At 36.9% G+C, this 20,557-nt stretch overlaps 1 protein-coding gene across 12 annotated transcripts in view; it reads left to right on the top strand.

Moving 5' to 3' along the window:
* MBNL3 (muscleblind like splicing regulator 3) overlaps positions 1–20,557 on the top strand; it is a 117,698-nt gene that overhangs the window by 58,226 nt on the left and 38,915 nt on the right. For 2 of the 12 annotated variants that reach the window (XM_017968543.4, XM_008989905.5), the window contains exon 1: positions 18,442–18,469. The exons of 8 other annotated variants lie outside the window; for them this stretch is intronic. The gene's annotated coding sequence lies outside the window, so the exon portion shown is untranslated. 2 more of the 12 variants (XM_008989900.5, XM_078363330.1) reach the window with 1 other exon arrangement.

Here is a 20,557-nt window from a genome sequence, read left to right as displayed (position 1 = left end):
TCTCCTTAATTTTTGCACTTAAAAGTGAGGTGTGGAGAAGCCAACTTTTTCTTTGCTAATCCCTCCCTCTTTTGTTATTTCTGATTCATGACAATTTAGATTAAGAGTTTAAATTAACCTTCATATTTAGTTAATAGACAATTATTTGGATAACTTGTTTTAAAAAGAAGGCAGAAGAGAAGCAGGGTGTTTTTAATTTTTAGATAAATTTACCTAACTCTGTGATACTAAACTTTGCTCAGTTGCTGAGCGACAGAACACTGAGCTGTCTCGGCTCCCTTGTCCATCCTTCTCCCTAAACACTGCATTGTTGAGTCTGCTGGCAAGAATTGGGAATTATAACTGTGGCTGTGTATCACATCTTCACTGCATAAAACTCACTGATGTCTGATTCTGTTATACACTCATTAGTACGATGCCCTGGCCCGCTAGAAAGAAACCTGTCATAGATCGGCTGAAATACTGCAGTAGCAATTCAGCCTTATTATGGGTCAAATGTTTTATACAAGAATTTGGAATCTAATCCAACTTATTTAAAGTGTTGTTTTATGGGCTCATAGCTTAAAATCATTTCTTTGCAGACAAATTGTAATTGGGCATCTGGTGAGAAAAGACTTGGGGTAGGGCCAGGCATGTATTCCCCAACCACTGTTTGATGATACCATTTATACTGACCCTTTGCTACAGTAACTTCATTAAGTGGGAGAGATTTGAAAATCTGAAATTTAACAGTTACTATATGTCAACTCTTTTGTCTGGAAGAAACTCTTAGATGTTAGGATAATATATATCTGAACCTACTTGGTTCGTAAATAATCTCTTCATATAGCATAGCTGAATGAAGTCTTTTTCTCTACATCAGATTTTTTGAAATGTGGATACTAGGTACATCTGGAAAAAGCAATTCATTCTTCTAGGAACATGACATTGTTCATAGAACATTGTTTACTTACTGCTCTTTTTTCCATTGCAGATGACCTTCTGCATGTACCATCCTTGAGGTGATCCTTGTTTTCCTCTATCTCAGTGTGTCACTTGGTCCCTGACTTATGGGTTATATATTCCAGAGTAATCTTAGCTCTCTGCTATTTTCTTTAAATATTCTTTTTTTTTCGCTTCAATGTTTATTCTGCTACATAATCAGTCTTCAGTCTCTTAAATTAGTGGGGTTTTAAAAAAAATTATTGATGTCTAATCCAGATTTGCAGTCCTGCTTGTGTTTTCAATGTTTTTATTTCTCTGCCTTCAATTCTCACCCTAGAGTCAATTTTTACTGCTAGATGTCATTACAAGTTTATCTCACATATTTTACCATCTTTCTTGATATTGTTTTCTTAAGTCAGTAAACAATTCCATTTGTTTTTCACCCTTTTATTTTCTAAATGATCTCCAGGATTTGGGTTGAACCATGTTGTTTCTAGAGATAGAGTACATCATTTTTGGTATCTTGTTGATGATGAGTTTATGTAAAATAGCTTACTGTCATGTCTAGTCTGTTGTTTAGTTAAGTAGGGAGGGCTATAGAATCCATCTGTTGGAAACGGTTTTAACTTGGTCATAGGCATTTAAATGTATGCCTTAAATTGGATTTTTGTCTGTCATAAATAAGCTTTTTTTCTGATCAAGCTCAAATTTTTATTTACCCACTGGAAGTTGGTAGAAAAGAAATTAGGCTTTGCTTCTACCAATATTCTTATGAATAGATATTTGGACAGTGAAGGCAGTTTCCACATTGAAAACTATACAAAAACTTGAAAATGTATAGTCCACAGTAATATAACTGTATTACATAGGACAAATTCCCTTTAATTCCATTAAATATAACAAAAACCAAGACATAGCCTATGTGTCATCCATGATTTGTTAGCTAACTGAATGGCAGTAATGTTCTACACATTGTCACATTGTCTTAATACCTTTGTTCTTTCTCCTATTTGTGAAAGATTAAAACTGAAGCATCAATTTGAGGATTTTTAATACCTCCATGTACTCTGTGTTCTTGTTTTAAATATTTCACAAATACCTATCCTAGGAGTTGTTCCACTTAACAAAGTTAATTTTTTCCAGCTTTTATAAAGATGTAATCTCTAGAGTTTCTGCAATTTCCTGGTTATTTTACTTTTTTTTTTAACTAACCTAGAAAGTGTTCTGTGTAGAAACAAATTCAGTCTTAACTTCCATGTTACTAAAAAATTTCAAAACCATAGCCTCTTTAATCTGCCAGTATCCCACTGTAGGAGGAATTTCACTTTGGAATATCGTATCTTTTTTTAAAGGAGCCTCAGAAGTAGTTTTAGAAAATGCCTTTTTCTTGGGTAAACTCTAGATGCAACAATTGAAATATCTGAAATGAAACATTCTATCAGCAAATGGCATAAACATAGAAAATTCTGCCTTGTCACACATAACAGTTCTAACAAGAGCTCCTTGTGTGGCCTTGAGCAAGTCATGGGAATCCTACTACCTCTGTTTCTCTTCATATGAGAGCAAACAGCAGCTCTGAGTTTGTAAGACTATTGGTTGTGGTTTCCTAGAAGGACTTTTATAAATGTCAGGGGTTATTTAATGCTGAAAGTTCTGTTAAATCCATTAAGAATTCTGTGTACATTCAATTCCCCAAAGAAATGATTCATTCAACAAACATTTATTGAAACCTATTACTTGTTAGGCACTGGGCTCAGTACTGTGCAGAAAACCAAGTTAGGAAAGAAGTGGCTCTTGCCTGACCTTTTAGTAAGAGGTTGCTTGCGTTATATGCCATAAGCCAGATAAAAACTAACAGCTAAAACAGTCCAAGGGGACAGGTAGGGGCTGGGATTATATCCAGCAGTGGTGACTAAAGATGCAGTCATGGGAGAGACACTGTTTAAGGTATTCTTTGAAGAAGGAATAGGAAGATATTCCAGGCAGAGGGAATAACCTGAGCAAAGATAGAGGGGAGAAAACTGATATGTTTCAGGGGTTGAATGTTAAGTCAGAATGGCTGAAGCATGAGAAATGACACCATCATCTTGTACAAAAAAAATTGATAGAAAAAAAGAAACTGGAAAAAGGAAGTACCTCTTAGAAAGTTGTTGCAGTATTTACGATATGAAATATTAAGGTTTTGAATTAGATGGTGGCAGTAGGAAGGGAAAACTAGAGATGGAATTGAGATGCAGATGAAGCCAACATGATTAAGTAGCAAGGAGTGGGTATTTCACTCCAGCTTACTGACCTGAAGCTCATCTTAACATCAGATTTCTTTGAAGTTGCAGTGAAAGTCTGCCATACTTTTTTTGTTGTTGTTTTGCTTTTGATGCTATCTTGTCTATGATCGTATCTTTTGTGCCTAGTGCATGTTGGGACCTTGAAAAATATTTGTTGAATGAAACATGAGGTTGTTGAAACACTTTGAGAGACGGAGAATAAATATGGGCTCAACTGAGAGGTACACAGAGATCTCTTAATCTGCCGCTGTACTTTGACTCCTAGTTCAGTTTTTACTCAAATATGGATGAAAATTGTATACACCCATGTGCCAACTTTCCTCACTCACATTTTAACCTAGATTTGATGGCCTACAGTTTGCTGATATTTGCAAATTTAATTCCATCCCGTAGCATTATAGAAATATTATTTGACCAAATGCTGTTGGATACTCTCCAACTGTTACATTTTGAGTGCTTTTATCTTATATATGTATTTTTTAAAAATTTACTTAGTGGCCATTGTTAAGTGTTATTTTTGAAATAATTAGTGTGATTATGTAGTAATAGTCTAGCATTTTTTTGTCTTAAAAAATATTTGAAGTTGAATTTTACAGCAGATGGGTAGCTTGCAAATCAAGGTATTCTTGAAAGCATAATGAGTGCTAATAAGGTGATTCTGAATCAAGTACAAGCTCATAATCTTCAAAAAGGGATTTTTTGGAAAAGGTGACCGCCTAGTTAAAAAAATATGTATTTAAAGTTTAATAAAAAACTCTTGTTCTAAATACACAGTGACATTTTGAAAGTCCAAGAAGTTTGAACATAGAAAGACAAAGAAAAATTATAATAGAGAGAGCCCATGAATTGACACTTATGAAAATTAACAATAACTGTAATTTGGTCCAAGCAATATGCTTTTAAAAGAAATGGGAAAATAATAAGAAAGTGATTTCAACATGGAAGTTTAAGAAAGGATCTCTAGGCTTATGTATTGGATCTTCTTGGAGTTTGTACAGTCAGCCGAGTCTCTTAGACCTTCTCCATGTTCATCTCCATTCCCAGATAGTGATTGCTGGTTTTCAGAATAGGTGATCCTGAGGTCTTGGTGCGATCCTCAGTAACCAAGATATGTGTGATTCAGGTTTGGACAACTGACTCTGCTTTCAAAAACAGGGAAGGTACCTGGAACATCTGAGAAAAGTGTTTCAACAGAAAACAACATTTAAAATGATTTTTAAATATTTAGCATCATTCAGCTGATGTCGACTTTTGGCAATGATTTCTATAATTGTGACTTGCATATTTTAATAGGCAACTGACAGATAAAACAGAACCAAAACTATCTCCCCCTTTTTCCAAATTCTTGAGGCCTCACTTCAGTGGCATGCAACATTTACTTCATCTTTGAAATGATAAAACATTTAAACATGTTTCACTTATTTCTCCCCAAATTTTCCTATTGTTCCACTAAAGAAATACCTTTAAAAAGTGACAGTGGTTCCGATTCAGAGATTTAAAAAAAAAAAGAAGAAGAAAAGAAGTAGGAAAGGAGGGAGAGAGGGAGGGAGTGAAGGAGACACCCACTGAGAAAGGCTTTTCATTCTGAAATACTTCAGCTCAAATAATAATGTATTTGTAACAAAAACATAAGGAAAGTGTAATGAATAGAGTAACATACTCATGAAAAGAGGGTAATACACAGAGTAAGATTCCTTCATCCCCAAGAGAGAATAATTTGTAACATTTTTATCTCATATTTTTTATTATAAAATCCTCTGCTTTTGTAAGCAAAAATGAATAGCTGTGATTAATTAAGGCCGAGAGAAGTCTCATTCTCCCTATGGAACTTGCTCTTCCTCCTTTTCAAAAGCACCACTAAACATACACCACTAGTCACCTTTGAGCTCCCTATTGTTCACAGCCTGCAAGCAGGTGTCAAGCTCTAGGTCCCCCCAGTGCAACTACTCATGCCTCTATAGTTACGAGAGAGATTTGTCAACCCCTGGTGGGCAGTTTCCATGTCATCGTTTTCTTCCTTTCTTCCACAGTATCTAGCAAGTTTTTACTTTTATAAAGTAGAGGTATTTATTAGATGCTTTATTTTATCAGGCAACAGGAACAAATGCAATTCAGTACATTTTCCTATTTACTGTGGTTGCCAGAAAGCTCACAGCTATGTTTTGGGCCCAGCTGCAGCAATTAACCTTAGTCTAGAATTTTGAAGTTTTTGATATAATTATCTCCATTGTTCTACCCTCTCCATTATATCAGTCTTTACACTTACTGTAATAATCTTACTGCAAAAATATCTTTCTTGAAGGTCATTTCGAAGGCTTTTGAGAAAAATGTAATTGTCTAGGAAGAAAGAGCAAGTCAACAACAGAAGGGGCTAATTCCATTTCTGAATTTCTTATTTGCAGCTTATAAGGCTATCTGAGTGATTTTCATTTGGACATGTTAATGTATTCCAGCCATTCCAGTATGGTTAACTGGGGGCCTTAGTTTAAAATGGGCTTCCGGTGATACTCACAAGTAAACCAAATGCAGCTGGGGCTACTTGTAAAACAGAAAGGAATAAATAACAAATACTTGAAACTCCTTAGACGTTTATTTTTTTTTTCATTAGGAAAAAAGGAGAAAGGGTTGTATGAGATGTATTTTTTCCTTACTGCTTCGCCGCAGGGTGCAGTTGAACTTGTATTCACTGCTTGTTTTGAGGTTTAGTAATCTATTGATACTTCAGCTTTCGATCATCTGTGCTGAAACGCTGTGGTCAGCATTAGGTTGTTTGCCTAATCGATTTGGAAAGTATTTTCCTCCCTTTAGCTTGTTTTATTTCTAGGTATCTTTTTTTTAGGGATGAGGAGAAGGGGTAATGTTCTCAAATGATTGGGATTTCTGCAGTCAGTAAAGGTATGAGTTTACTGGAGAGCTGAGGAGCAGTTTTTAAAGAATCCTATATTTGTTTAAATTTGGGTACATAGCAAACATTTCAAAAACACTCTGCAAATGTTTATACAACAGATGTAAGCAACATACAATACAGAGCTCTCATATACATACTTACCGTCATAACTAATAGCCCTACTTTGTAAACAGAAAATGAATGTGTTTCCTCGGAGTAGTAGAATAGATTTTGAGAAGGCCAATCCTTTTTCATGACCTGGACCGGCCTTCTTTTACGTGACTGCTGATACCGTTACTGATGTCAGAGATGTGGAATTAAGAGGTCCAAATTTCTTCAATATGACCTTTTGGAAACTGAATTATCAGTACTATAAGAAAATGCTTAGCAAATAACTAAATCCATTGTTGGATAGGACAATATTCCCTTAGAGAAGGGGTTCTCAAAAGTGTGACAAACAGATTAGCAGCATCAGCTTCACCTGGGCATATTTAGAAATGTAAATTCTCACCTCACCCACACCTACTGAATCAGAAACTCTGAGGGTAGGCCTGGCACTTTGTGTTTCAAGAAATTCTCCTGGTGATTCGAGCAAACAGTGAAGTTTGGGAACCATTAATTTAGAGAAAACCATAATTGGTTTAGCAGGATGTCAATTAAGGATGATGTTTTAAAGCTTCAGAATTCTCAGGATTCTGTGTTGTTCCTCCAGTGCCTCCTCCTTCCTCATCACTTGTCCAAATGGCCCTTTCTTGATATATATCTGTTGGAAGGAAAATGATGTCTGTTCTGGAAGACTTATGTTTCTTTGGGAGACCTATTATATTTTCCCTTCAAGGAGCATCACATTGCTTTCTAGCTGAGAAAAGGCTCTGAGAGGTGTTGCATGAAAGACAGCAGTTTAGTTCTGTTTAACCCAAGCATTTCTCTGAATCCTTTGATCACAGAACCCTATCATTGTGGAGCATAGAGAAACTTGTCATGCAATATTACATAAGAGGTGATTGGCCAAGAATCATGCTGGTGTCTAAATGTGTGAACCCCAAAAGAAATGAAGTTGTTTTAATTATTTACTTATTATAAACCTTTGAAAGGATTAGTTTTGTACTGCAAGGGCTTTATTGTAGGTGTTAATAGCTGCCACACGTGGACATTCAAAATTTCATATGTAGCAAGTGTGAAAGCAAACGATGTGTATATGTATACACACACACACCCAGCATATTCAGACATTTCACACTTATATGAGTCAATCTTCACTTCCATGAGGTTAGCCTATTAAGATGAAAAATAAGAAAAATGAAAAATTAGCTCCAACATTTATAAACAGTTTTCTGAGATTCAATTTTATTATTTTACCAATTTATTTAAATGACATTTACAATCACTTAGCCACAATTATTTTTTAATATTTTAAGCACCCTTAACATCTTTTACAGTCTCTTATTTGGCTTTGTCTTTCTAATTTACCAGTAAAAAAAATGACTTGCCTGGTTTCTTTTTATCATTTTAATATATATTATAAGTAAAATATAACAGTACCCATGGCAAAGTTAGAATAAAAATAGTACCAACTAGAGTGTGATGCTCCGTGCTTTTTTATACAATACAAATGTCTTTGAATGTTTTATTCATTATGAGTTTAAAGTAGATGTACATTAGGCTAAATCTTAAACTCGTGATAGTAAAAGAGTGTCTCTTGACTAGATAAACTAGTCTCCTAAGTAGGCACTGGCTTATTACCACTTGAAAAGAAAAAGGAGCAATAATTCTTTTCTCCTTTTAGTTATTTATAAGGATGAAATTAAAGCTTGGATCTGCTTCTTTATCCTCTGCCTTTTCACCTTACCAGTAAGTTGTGTGAGCAGCAACTATTTAACAATAATATCCAGTTCTAATAAGAGAAGTGTCCTCAGTTTTCTAACATTATCCATATATAAATTTCCTCCCTAGGCACATAGTAGTTTATATTACTCATATAATTGGGAATTACTCTACGATAATATATTAACTCTTTTAGGGAGGTAAAATGATTTAAAGTAGTTATAATCTGTCAGAGTTTTTATACTTAATTCTCAGAAAAATTTTAGTTCTGTCGTAAAGAACTAATAAAGAAAAATATATTTTTGACATTTTGTACTGATTTTTCTTTCAAATCATACTAAATTTTGCTTTGTTCATTTTTCCTTTTTTTTTTAATTTTTTATTGGATTTTAGGTTTTGGGGTACATGAGCAGAGCATGCAAGACAGTTGCGTAGGTACACACATGGCAGTGGGCTTTGCTTTTCTTCTCCCCTTCACCCACATTTGGCATTTCTCCCCAGGCTATCCCTCCCCACCTCCCCTTCCCACTGGCCCTCCCCTTTTCCCCCCAGTAGACCCCAGTGTTTAGTACTCCCCTTTCTGTGTCCATGTGTTCTCATTTTTTATCACCCACCTATGAGTGAGAATATGCGGTGTTTCATTTTCTGTTCTTGTGTCAGTTTGCTGAGGATGATGTTCTCCAGATTCATCCATGTGCCTACAAACGACACGAACTCATCATTTCTGATTGCTGCATAATATTCCATGGTGTATATGTGCCACATTTTTCCAATCCAGTCTATTATCGATGGGCATTTGGGTTGATTCCAGGTCTTTGCTATTGTAAACAGTGCTGCAATGAACATTCGTGTACATGTGTCCTTATAGTAGAACAATTTATAGTCTTTTGTATATATACCCAGTAATGGGATTGCTGGGTCAAATGGAATTTCCATTTCTAAGGCCTTGAGGAATCACCACACTGTCTTCCACAATGGTTGAACTAATTTACACTCCCACCAACAGTGTAAAAGTGTTCCTTTTTCTCCACATCCTCTCCAGCATCTGTTGTCTCCAGATTTTTTAATGATCTCCATTCTAACTGGCATGAGATGGTATCTCAATGTGGTTTTGATTTGCATCTCTCTGATGACCAGTGACGATGAGCATTTTTTCATATGATTGTTGGCCTCATATATGTCTTCTTTCATAAAGTATCAGTTCATATCCTTTGCCCACTTTTGAATGGGCTTGTTTGTTTTTTTCCTGTAAATCTGTTTGAGTTCTTTGTAAATTCTGGATATCAGCCCTTTGTCAGATGGGTAGACTGCGAAAATTTTTTCCCATTCTGTTGGTTGCCGATCCACTCTAGTGACTGTTTCTTTTGCCTTGCAGAAGCTGTGGAGTTTCATTAGGTCCCATTTGTCTATTTTGGCTTTTGTTGCCAATGCTTTTGGTGTTTTGTTCATGAAGTCCTTGCCTACTCCTATGTCCTGGATAGTTTTGCCTAGATTTCCTTCTAGGGTTTTTATGGTGCCAGGTCTTATGTTTAAGTCTTTAATCCATCTGGAGTTAATTTTAGTGTAAGGTGTCAGAAAGGGGTCCAGTTTCTGCTTTCTGCACATGGCTAGCCAGTTTTCCCAACACCATTTGTTAAACATGGAATCCTTTCCCCATTGCTTGTTTTTGTCGGGTTTATCAAAGATTATATAGTTGTATGTATGTTGTGTTGCCTCCGGTGCCTCTGTTTTGTTCCATTGGTCTATATCTCTGTTTTGGTACCAGTACCATGCTGTTTTGATTACTGTAGCCTTGTAGTATAGTTTGAAATCCGGTAGTGTGATGCCCCCCGCTGTGTTCTTTTTGCTTAGAATTGACTTGGCTATGCGGGCTCTCTTTTGGTTCCATATGAAGTTCATGGTGGTTTTTTCCAGTTCTGTGAAGAAAGTCAATGGTAGCTTGATGGGGATAGCGTTGATTCTGTAAATTACTTTGGGCAGTATAGCCATTTTCACGATATTAATTCTTCCTAACCATGAACATGGAATGTTTCTCCATCTGTTTGTGTCCTCTCTGATTTCGTTGAGCAGTGGTTTGTAGTTCTCCTTGAAGAGGTCTCTTACGTTCCTTGTGAGTTGTATTCGAAGGTATTTTATTCTTTTTGTAGCAATTGCCAATGGCAGTTCGTTCTTGATTTGGCTTTCTTTAAGTCTGTTATTGGTGTAGACGAACGCTTGTGATTTTTGCACATTGATTTTATATCCTGAGACTTTGCTGAAGTTGCTTATTAGTTTCAGGAGTTTTTGGGCTGAGGCAATGGGGTCTTCTAGGTATACTATCATGTCGTCTGCAAATAGAGACAATTTGGCTTCCACCTTTCCAATTTGAATACCCTTTATTTCTTTTTCTTGCCTGATTGCTCTGGCTAGAACTTCCAGTACTATATTGAATAGGAGTGGTGAAAGAGGGCATCCTTGTCTAGTGCCAGATTTCAAAGGGAATGCTTCCAGTTTTTGCCCATTCAGTATGATATTGGCTGTTGGTTTGTCATAAATAGCTTTTATTACTTTGAGATACGTTCCATCGATACCGAGTTTATTGAGGGTTTTTAGCATAAAGGGCTGTTGTATTTTGTCAAATGCCTTCTCTGCGTCAATTGTGATAATCATGTGGTTTTTGTTTTTGGTTCTGTTTATGTGGTGAATTACGTTGATAGACTTGCGTATGTTGAAGCAGCCTTGCATCCCTGGGATGAATCCTACTTGATCATGATGAATAAGTTTTTTGATTTGCTGTTGCAATCGGCTTGCCAATATTTTATTGAAGATTTTTGCATCTATGTTCATCATGGATATTGGCCTGAAGTTTTCTTTTCTCGTTGGGTCTCTGCCGGGTTTTGGTATCAGAATGATGTTGGTCTCATAAAATGATTTGGGACGGATTCCCTCTTTTTGGATTGTTTGAAATAGTTTTAGAAGGAATGGTACCAGCTCCTCCTTGTGTGTCTGGTAGAATTCGGCTGTGAACCCGTCTGGACCTGGGCTTTTTTTGTGTGGTAGGCTCTTAATTGCTGCCTCAACTTCAGACCTTGTTATTGGTCTATTCATAGTTTCAGCTTCCTCCTGGTTTAGGCTTGGGAGGACACAGGAGTCCAGGAATTTATCCATTTCTTCCAGGTTTACTAGTTTATGCGCATATAGTTGTTTGTAATATTCTCTGATGATGGTTTGAATTTCTGTGGAATCTGTGGTGATTTCCCCTTTATCATTTTTTATTGCATCTATTTGGTTGTTCTCTCTTTTCTTTTTAATCAATCTGGCTAGTGGTCTGTCTATTTTGTTGATCTTTTCAAAAAACCAGCTCTTGGATTTATTGATTTTTTGAAGGGTTTTTTGTGTCTCAATCTCCTTCAGCTCAACTCTGATCTTAGTTATTTCTTGTCTTCTGCTGGGTTTTGAGTTTTTTTGATCTTGCTCCTCTAGCTCTTTCAATTTTGATGATAGGGTGTCAATTTTGGATCTCTCCATTCTCCTCATATGGGCCCTTATTGCTATATACTTTCCTCTAGAGATTGCTTTAAATGTGTCCCAGAGGTTCTCATTTTTCCTTTCAAAGCATGTAGGAAGCATGTAGGGGCAGGAATTATTTCCAGAGAAATTAACACAACTGGAAAATAATTTACCAATGATCTAAAAGTAATTAGAATTCAGGGCACTAGAATCTCAGCTTAGCGCTCTTTCTAATAAAACACTGTATTCCTATTAAAACTTAAATTCATTTCTTCTTTGGGAACAGATACATTAGAGGTCAGAGTATTAACAGCCTGTGACCTGCTTCCAAAACTGTTGATTCTCATAACAGTGGATTTGTTTGTTGTTGTGATTATTTTCCCTATTATATTGTCTTTAGAAGTATAAGTACACTTTTGGATTCTCCATGCTCAGTTGTCTAGTCACTTTTTTTTCTGAGACAAGGTCTCACTCTGTTGCCTGGGTTGGATCATGGCTCACTGTATACTGCCTCAACCTCCTGGGCTCAGGTAATCGTCTCACCTCAGCCTCCTGAGTAGCTAGGACAGCAGGCGTGTGCCACCACGCTCAGCTGATTTTTTAAATTTGTTTTTAGTAAACACAGGGTTTCCCCATGTTGCCTAGGCTGGTCTCAAACTCCTGTGCTTAAGCAATTCTCTACCTCAGCCTCCTAAAGTGTTGGGATTACAGGCATGAGCCACCATGCCTGGCTCACTTTTTATATAACAGGCAGATTATCTAGTATCATCATTAAAATGTCTATAATACTTCATTTTAAAATACTGTGGAGAAACCTGAATGATAAATCGTAGACTAGAATTGATGTGTTTATTTTATTGGTATGTTTACATGTAAACATATATGCATTGGTATGCAGCCACATGTTAAAATTTGTATTTGAAACCCTTTAGTTTTATTTTGTGAATAATGTTTACTTAACCAAAAATAAATTGACAATAAAGAAAAGAAAGGAAAGAAACATGACTTGTACATTTAAAGCACTGAAAAAGTCAAACCCTAGTGCCTAAGCCCACAGATCATCACCTCCACTTTGCAGTATCTCAAAATATATCTACTTTACGGTCATTTAACTAAAACCTCCACTGAAACTGAGCTTTCAGTGGGGTAGTCTTTTGTGAAGTGATGTGTGCAGTTCATGTGCGTTCTCATTTGCCTCTGTCCTTAGGGGAATGAAATGCTTCAGAAGAACACTTTGTACCATTTTGTGTTAAGGTTGATTTTTTCTCATCATTTGGAGACTTTCTCTGCTTTGTGATAGTGTCGCACCGACAGCACTCACTTGTCAACTGAGTAAACTTGCTTCTGAATGGCACTATGGCGTTTTTAAAAGATTATTCTCTTAGGGTAGTGATGATAGTCATGAAGTGCACAGACCACCTCTTTCACTGAGTCCTACTTCCATTGGTTCTCAGTCACCATGGTATATTGCTGGACTGTTACTTTTGTCGGGTCATGGCTATGTATGCTTAAGTCCTCATGACCCAACTCCTGATAATTGGACATTGCTTCTCCCAAACCAACTAGCAAAATGCTACGGTGCAAACAGTTACTAAAAACTGTGTTAAGAGATAACATGTTTTGCTAATTGTTCTGCTTCAGGAATTATGGAAGGCTGTTTCTAACATTTGGTTTCCTAGGGCCAGGTGCCGTGGCCCACGCCTATAATCCCTATCACTTTGGGAGGCAGGTGGATCACTTGAGCCCAGGAGTGCAACATGGGGAAACCGGTCTTTACAAAAAATACAAAAATTAGCTGGGCATGGTGGTGTGCACCTGTACTACTCAGGATGCTGAGGTGGGAGGATTACCTCAGCCTGGGAAGGTTGAGGTTACAGTGAGATGTGATAGTGCCACCACTCCAGCCCGGGCAACAGAGTGAGACTCTATCTTAAAAAAAAAAAAAAAAACACCCAACATTCGATTACCTTGTCTTATTCATTCTCAAGGCATCCAAGATCCCTGGGTTCTGAACAAAATAAATTTGCCATGAATTTGGGCTACTACGTGGTGTCTGGACATACCTGTCAGTCAGTTGATATGTAGTCTTTGTTATAATCTTAGAGGGAAAGTGGTGGGCCAGACAGTATAAATATTTCAACCAGTTCATTCCTCTATTTAGAACTGTCACAGTATTATGAAGCAAAGTATCCTGATGGAGGGTGAGCTCTGGACCACTGAACACATAGGTTCAAATCCTAGCTCTGCTACTTATTAGTTATGTCAGGTTGGGCATGCTTCTTCACTTCCTAGTGCCTTGTTTCCTCAATTGCGAAGATTAAATGAGATAATGCATATAAAGCACTTTGAACAATGCCTGGCACATGGTAAATCTACAATAAAGTTAGCCATTAATATTCAGGTGGACATGGTGTGAAAAACTGGAAACCGGTTTACAGTACTCTAAAAAATCTCTCAAATCAGTTTTGTTTTTATGACTACTTTCATGATATTAGTAGAAAATCTAATTGTATGGGAGCCTCAACCTGGTATCTATGTATCAACAATTGTCTCATGCCAAGTAAAATGAGCTAAAGCTGTATATATAGTATCTTCAGCTTATGCATAAGTGATCTGAATTAGTTAACATCAAAAAGGTCATTTGTTATATGCAAGAGGCTAGTATGCCAAGTCAATGCAAAACATGAAACAATGTAAAACCAAATGAATACTGCAGCTAGCTTTAGTAGAAAATGAATGTAAAAGATTAGCACACTGATGTTTTACACTACCTCATTTCTTTCACTCTATCCATTTTGTCAAAATCTTTAAGAATGGAATTTGATTTACCTGATTTAACAGATATAAACTCACTTATTTTTTTCAAAAAGACATGTTTTCTGATTTTATCTTGATTTTGAGGGAAAGTACAACTGAGCTAGAGTAGATTTATTTTTTCTCACCAAAATAAGGATTCCACTAATTAAAAGGCACCGACTAGAATATCACCATGGCCTGAATGACCCCAGAAATCCTTTCGTGCTTACTATAGAGGATGTACATATTTAATGAACACTACATCTTTAGACATGTACTACTCTTCTAATAAGTCTTGTTCCAGCTGTTCAAATTGACTAAGGGAGTACAGTTCATAGATTCTGAAGGTAACTAATTAACTCTCTGTTCTTTGCTTCATTTTTTCCTTGCTTTGGGTGTGGAGCTGTGCGTCCTTTGGCAGTGGTCATTATTTCAACTTCTTCTCTGTAAGGCCATGAGAAATTTATGGTTGAAACATTGATTTATTTTAAAGCAAAAAGCCTCCCTTTATCACTATTTTCTTTAACCCCATTTCTAGTTACATTGTTTGTGGAGGGCCTTGTTTAGTTCTTTAAATACTGGGAACAGTTTCATCATCATTAAATATTAACTGCTCACTGGAAGCAGAAGTGAGCTTCATTAAGGTTGCTGTATTTACTAAATTAGACTGAAAGAGGAACATTTTAAGACACACACACATATCTGAAAGAGAGAGTGAAGAAAGGAAGAAAGGGAGAAAGAAAGAGAAAGACAAAGAGAGGAAAGAAAGAAAGAAAGAAAGAAAGAAAGAAAGAAAGAAAGAAAGAAAGAAAGAAAGAAAGAAAGAAAGAAAGAAAATCTCAGCAGTTTCATTAGAGCTTTGTCAATTGTGTTCACATTGTGAAACATTTCATCCAAAATGTAACTTTCATTTTGGATGAAGCTTAACATCGTTGCTAGATAGTCAGGATAGGCAGAATAGATCTTTATTTTAGAAGAGAAAGCATTTTTATCAATACCTTCTTTTCATGTCTGTAGAACAAAAACAAACAGTAAGTTGGCCTAATTTTCAGATGCTTTTTAAAAGAATCGCTTGGCTAAAAATGCCACTGGAATACACAAGACATTTAGAGTTTGGAATTTTCTCTGGGAATTTGCCTGATACTCTAAACTACATACAGTTGTATTTTATTTTAATTAATAATTATTATGGGAACATAATAGTTGTGCATATTTATGGGATACATGTGATATTTTGATATAGTCATACGGTGTGTAATGATCAAATCAGGGTAATTGGGGTATCCATCACATCAAACCTTTATCATTTCTTTGTATTAGGAACATTCAAATCCTACTCTTTTAGTTATTTTAAAATATACAATAAATTGTTATTAACTATAGTCACCTTATTGTGCTACTGAATACTCGCACTTACTCCTTTTGTGCCCATTAATCATCCCCTCTTTATAAACCCCTTCTCACTATCCCTTATAGCCTCTGGCAATGATCATTCCATTCTCTATCTCCATGAGTTCAGTTTTTGGTTTGTTTTTTTTACCTCTCTCATATGAGTGAGAACGTGCAGTATTGATCTTTCTGTGCCTGTTGTATTTCGCTTAACATGATGTTCCCCAGCTCCAATCATGCTGTTGCAAATGACAGAATTTTGTTCTTTTTTATGGTTGAATAATATTCAATTGTGTAATGTACCACATGTTCTTTAACCATTCATCCGTTGATGGAAACTTAAATTGATTCCATATCTGGGCCATTGTGAATAATGCTGTAGTAAACACGGGGGTACATCTCTTTGAAATACTGTTTTCCTTTCTTTAGGATAGATACCCAGCAGTGGGATTTCTGGAGCATATCATGTTCTATTTTTAGTGTTTTGAAGAACCTCCATGCTGTTTTTTATAGTGGCTGTGCTAATTTACATTCCCACCAACAGTTGCCTACTTGCCTGCAATTTTAATAACAAGTTAGCACAAAGGTTTCAGTAGAACTTTTGGTGATGAAATATATATTTTCCCTAACAAAACATAAACTTAGTCCATGCCTCAAAAGTATTTTAATGGCAGTTCATGTCACCAAGTAAAAACTTTCTACATGGAAATTCCACTTTTGCTTATTATAAAGTGGAGACATTTGGCTTCATTGGGGGGTTGAAACATAATTTCACACTGATTAATTCACCCTGTAAACAACCATTTTGGTACCATGTTTTACATTTCTTTATCTGAAAGAAGATTCATGTTTAACAAAAGCGGAACTGATTTTCATCTTTGTACCCCTAATTTAAAAATGCAGAGGTAAACCAATAGCTATATCTACCCTTTATATAAAGTTTGAGTGGAGAGCTATGTGGCTGGTTTTAAAGACATAATTATTTAATTCATTCTGAGCAGCACACTGAGCCCAGCAAAGATAAATTGTTTAACTCTGAGCAGTAATCAGTGCCTTTCTCGCTATATACTCTTCGTATACATTTGTAAGATATTTTTGCAAATTAAATTTTGCTTTGAAACTTTTCATTTTACTTGGAGACAGGAAATTTAATTTTGTCAAGTGGAAACCCCAAGGTTTAAGGTTAGTGCAAAACTAAAATCCTTTGGAGTTGAGGAGATTGCCCAATACCTTCTGACTTCCCAGGTTTCAGTACAGCAAAAACTCACTTGAGACCCTTAAGTCATGGAAAGCCTAAAATAATTAGCACGGTTTCGGGAGGCAGAAGTCACAATGTAGGAAAGCCAGTTAGACAGAGAAGGCTTGATGTTCTTACTTCAGAAGTTGCTTGACTAAAGCCTTCAAATGAAAGAAGAAAGCCATGGCAACCATTTGGAAAGATCTGATGAAACTTACAGCTTTGAAAAGGGGTGTTGGGAAGATGATTGTGGGATGTTACTTTGCAATCACAGGAAAATATCCATCTTGTTAGCTTTTGGGAGATCATGGATGGGCAAAAATGTCATTTCAACAGAAAAGCTATTTTTTGGAAGTTCACTCTTTTTTCTAGTTAAGAGAGAAATCAAAATGAAAGTATGAAGGAAAACTAACTTAACCTGCAAAACACCATACAATTTGGTTTAAGCTTTAGTTTATTTATCTATAGAATGAGGAAATTCGATTCGATCAGCATTTTCCTAAGGGTACACTAAAGAGAGATGTTAATGGGAATATCATGAAAAACGGGGGCTTGGTTTCTGAGTTAAACAATATTGGGAAATGCTGGGTTAACAAAGGTAACCACGTTTCTTTACTTTAGGACATGTGAGAGCCTTCATCATACTCTTGTGTATAGTCAGCATACAAGAGAGGAATATAAAGTGACATTTCTTATACTCGATTGACCAGTGAACCCTGTGTTTGAGGTTCCTCTCTTGGGATTAGTTGTCTGTGGTACACGCTCTGGCAAATGCTGGACTAAATGATCTCTAAGAGCCTTTCTAGCTTTGCTATTTGTTGTTTCTATGATATGTCCGTAAACATATAAACTTCCCCAGAGCAGTACAATTTTATTATTTCTGACCTTATTAATTCTTAATCTTTGATCATTCCAATGAAAGCGTCTGCATTCTTAATGAAAAAATAAATACAGGACTGTGTCTAGCAATTGCTTAAATGTTCACGATTGTAATGTGAGGCTATTATGGATTGCCATTTTTCTTGAATATATTATTTGGTTCATTAGAATTAGCCACACCTCTCTACTTTGCATTCCTTTAATGTGAGTAATCAAGGATCGACTGAAAAAGATATCTATGCAAATAATGGCTATTCATCTGCATGCTCTGAATCTGGACCTTCATAGAGCTTATGTGTGCATATAGAAACATAATGCTAAGTGGTCATTTTCCTGCACTTTTTGACTGCTTAGCATTCTGTTTCTATAAGCACACATAAGTTCTATGAAGGCAGGGCTGAAGGAAAAAAAAAAAAGGTTAACCACCCCTGACATCTGCACACATAGCTAAAGCCTTAAAAATCTTAAAAGCCTCATCTTTATGTAACACTTCATATACTCAAAAATCTATGTGTAATTTTGGAGTTACATGTTAGGCAGGTGTTGGTCACACACCATCCCCCTCTTCATTCTAGCCTAAAGGGGGAGCTCCAGTGGACAGCGAGGGTATTTAAATATACTGTTGCGCCACCAGTGGGTGGGAAGGTGGAGTGGCTGCCAGGGTAGCGAGCCGTGTGAAGCTTTTGGTGGGAGGAGCTATGGATCAAAAATTGCTGTCTCCAACAGTCAACTTCCTTAAATTTCCTTGCAGCTGATCAGGTAAGCTGGGGCTGAGAGCTGAGAGTGCCTTCTACTTTACTCCTGGCAAGTGAAGGCCTGAGAGAGCCTGGGCTGATTTCATAAAGAGGGCTGCTAAGAATCTTAAGGTAAAGAGGTAAAATGGGTTTTCAAGGATTTGCCTTTATTGAACTCAACTCATCAAGGTAGAACAGAGTGGGAGAGGGCTGCCAGATAAAATATTGTATGGGGCATACTTATACCAAAAAAAAAAAAAAAAAAAAATTCACTGCTTATCTGAAATTCAAACTTACCTGGGAGTCCTGTGTTTTTATTTGATAAACCTGGCATCTCTAGAGAGAATCCTAAGCAGAAGCCCTAGCGGGGGAACGAAGGGGGCAAGCAACTGGTACCCTCTTTGTCCCGGCTTCTAAATCGTTGTGGCAAGTGAATGGATGGGGTGTCCAGAAAAAGGAGGTAAAGAACCCTAGGAGCAGGAGATTTGACTAACGGGTCAGAAACACTTCCTTATGTTGTTTCTTAATGAAGTTCGTGTAGAAGGAGCTTTTTGAAGTTATGTGATTTTGCATGTGTTTCATTTCTTGGAGTAACAAATTGAGTACCACTACTTTATCTCTCCCATTTTTTCCGTCTTTGATGACATTTTGTGTTGGCAGCTATCAGCTGCTCTAAAGACAGCGTCTAGGAATACTTAGCATCAGGAATGCCTTCTGACTTTTGATAATTTGGTACCAATGTGCTTCGTGGTGTGTGGGTTTTAATTTTATTCTGGTTGTCCGGTTTGTAAATAGGTGATGCGTTTTTGATGAGCTTATTATTGACTAGTCGTTCAGTTAATATTTTTCTACAGAGATGGACGGTATTCGATGAGAGCCGTGGTAAAAAGTGTGTAAGTGGGGTGGGAGAGGGCAGGAAGTAGATTTAAGGTATTAGTGAGGCAGGCTTGCTTTCACTGTTAACAGCTTCTCGGATTTTTATTGTTATTTGCTGTTCAAAATATTTCAAAGAAAAGATCAAGCTCATGATCATTTGAAAATAAATGTTTAACGTAAATGAAGCTAAGCGTGGGTCATGAAGGGAAGCCGCAAACATTTTTCTTGTAAGACGGCATATGCATTAGAGAGCCACAAGAAGGCCCCACCTGCTGTGATTTTCCTAAAGCCACCTTTGTCTTAGTAGCTTCAGGGAATTTGACTTGCGGCTTGTTCAGAGAAATTCAGGATGGGGGTGGGGCAGTTGGAGAACGCAGTTTTTTTCTAAACTGACCCTGGAAATGCAGGGCCCTCCTGGGCAGGCCCAGGTGCTGATTAGATATGGATCTGCTGCTGGCTCCTTTATTCGTCCCGTCCGGTGGGGCCCTATATCCTGAGGGCCTTTGTGGCCAGAGACCCCTTGGAATCAGACCAGAGTTTGTGTCTGTGGGTCTCATGGATTCATGTCACTTTTGGTTAAGTTATACTAAATTACCAGTATGTTTCAGCCATGATGGTCACATATTCCTCAGGGTCTATATTCATAGGAAAAATAAATTAGGAACTAGCTATTTTCTGGACCTGAATAGAATAACGGTTCATTTGGAACAGACAACCAGGAGCAGCCTCAGTCATGTGTTGACTATTGTTCTCTTCTTGGAGGGAGAAGAAAGAACTTATGAAAGAAAATAGCAAGAGAAGCACTTAGGCTTCTAAGGCAGACTTAGTGTTATGCCCTATAAAATTATTCTCATGAAGTTCAACAAACGTGTATGGAGGGGTGACTATTCATCAGGCGCACACACACATCCCTGGAGATTGAAGAAGAGGAAGATGTAGTTCTGCCTTTATACTGGCTCAAAGTCTAATAGAGGAGACAAGCATGTAAACAATTTATCGATGTACGCTGCGATAAGAGCTACGATAAAACTGAGTACAAGGTGCAGTTGGAAGCACAAAGGAGGGAGAGATAAATGGGGGCAGGAGTGGGGAGATGGTTCCAGGAAAATCTTTACAGAGGAAAAGCCATTTGAACTGAGAATCCATATTGGGTAATGAAAGTCTGGAAACTTGGCTTGTGTGCTTACTGAGCTGCTTATGAATTACAACAAGTCACCTCATCCCTTTGGCCTTCACA

The sequence above is a fragment of the Callithrix jacchus genome, chromosome X, assembly GCF_049354715.1.
Source record: "Callithrix jacchus isolate 240 chromosome X, calJac240_pri, whole genome shotgun sequence".
In the NCBI taxonomy this organism is placed as follows: Eukaryota; Metazoa; Chordata; class Mammalia; order Primates; family Cebidae; genus Callithrix; species Callithrix jacchus.
This window is presented reverse-complemented; position numbering and strand designations above follow the sequence as displayed.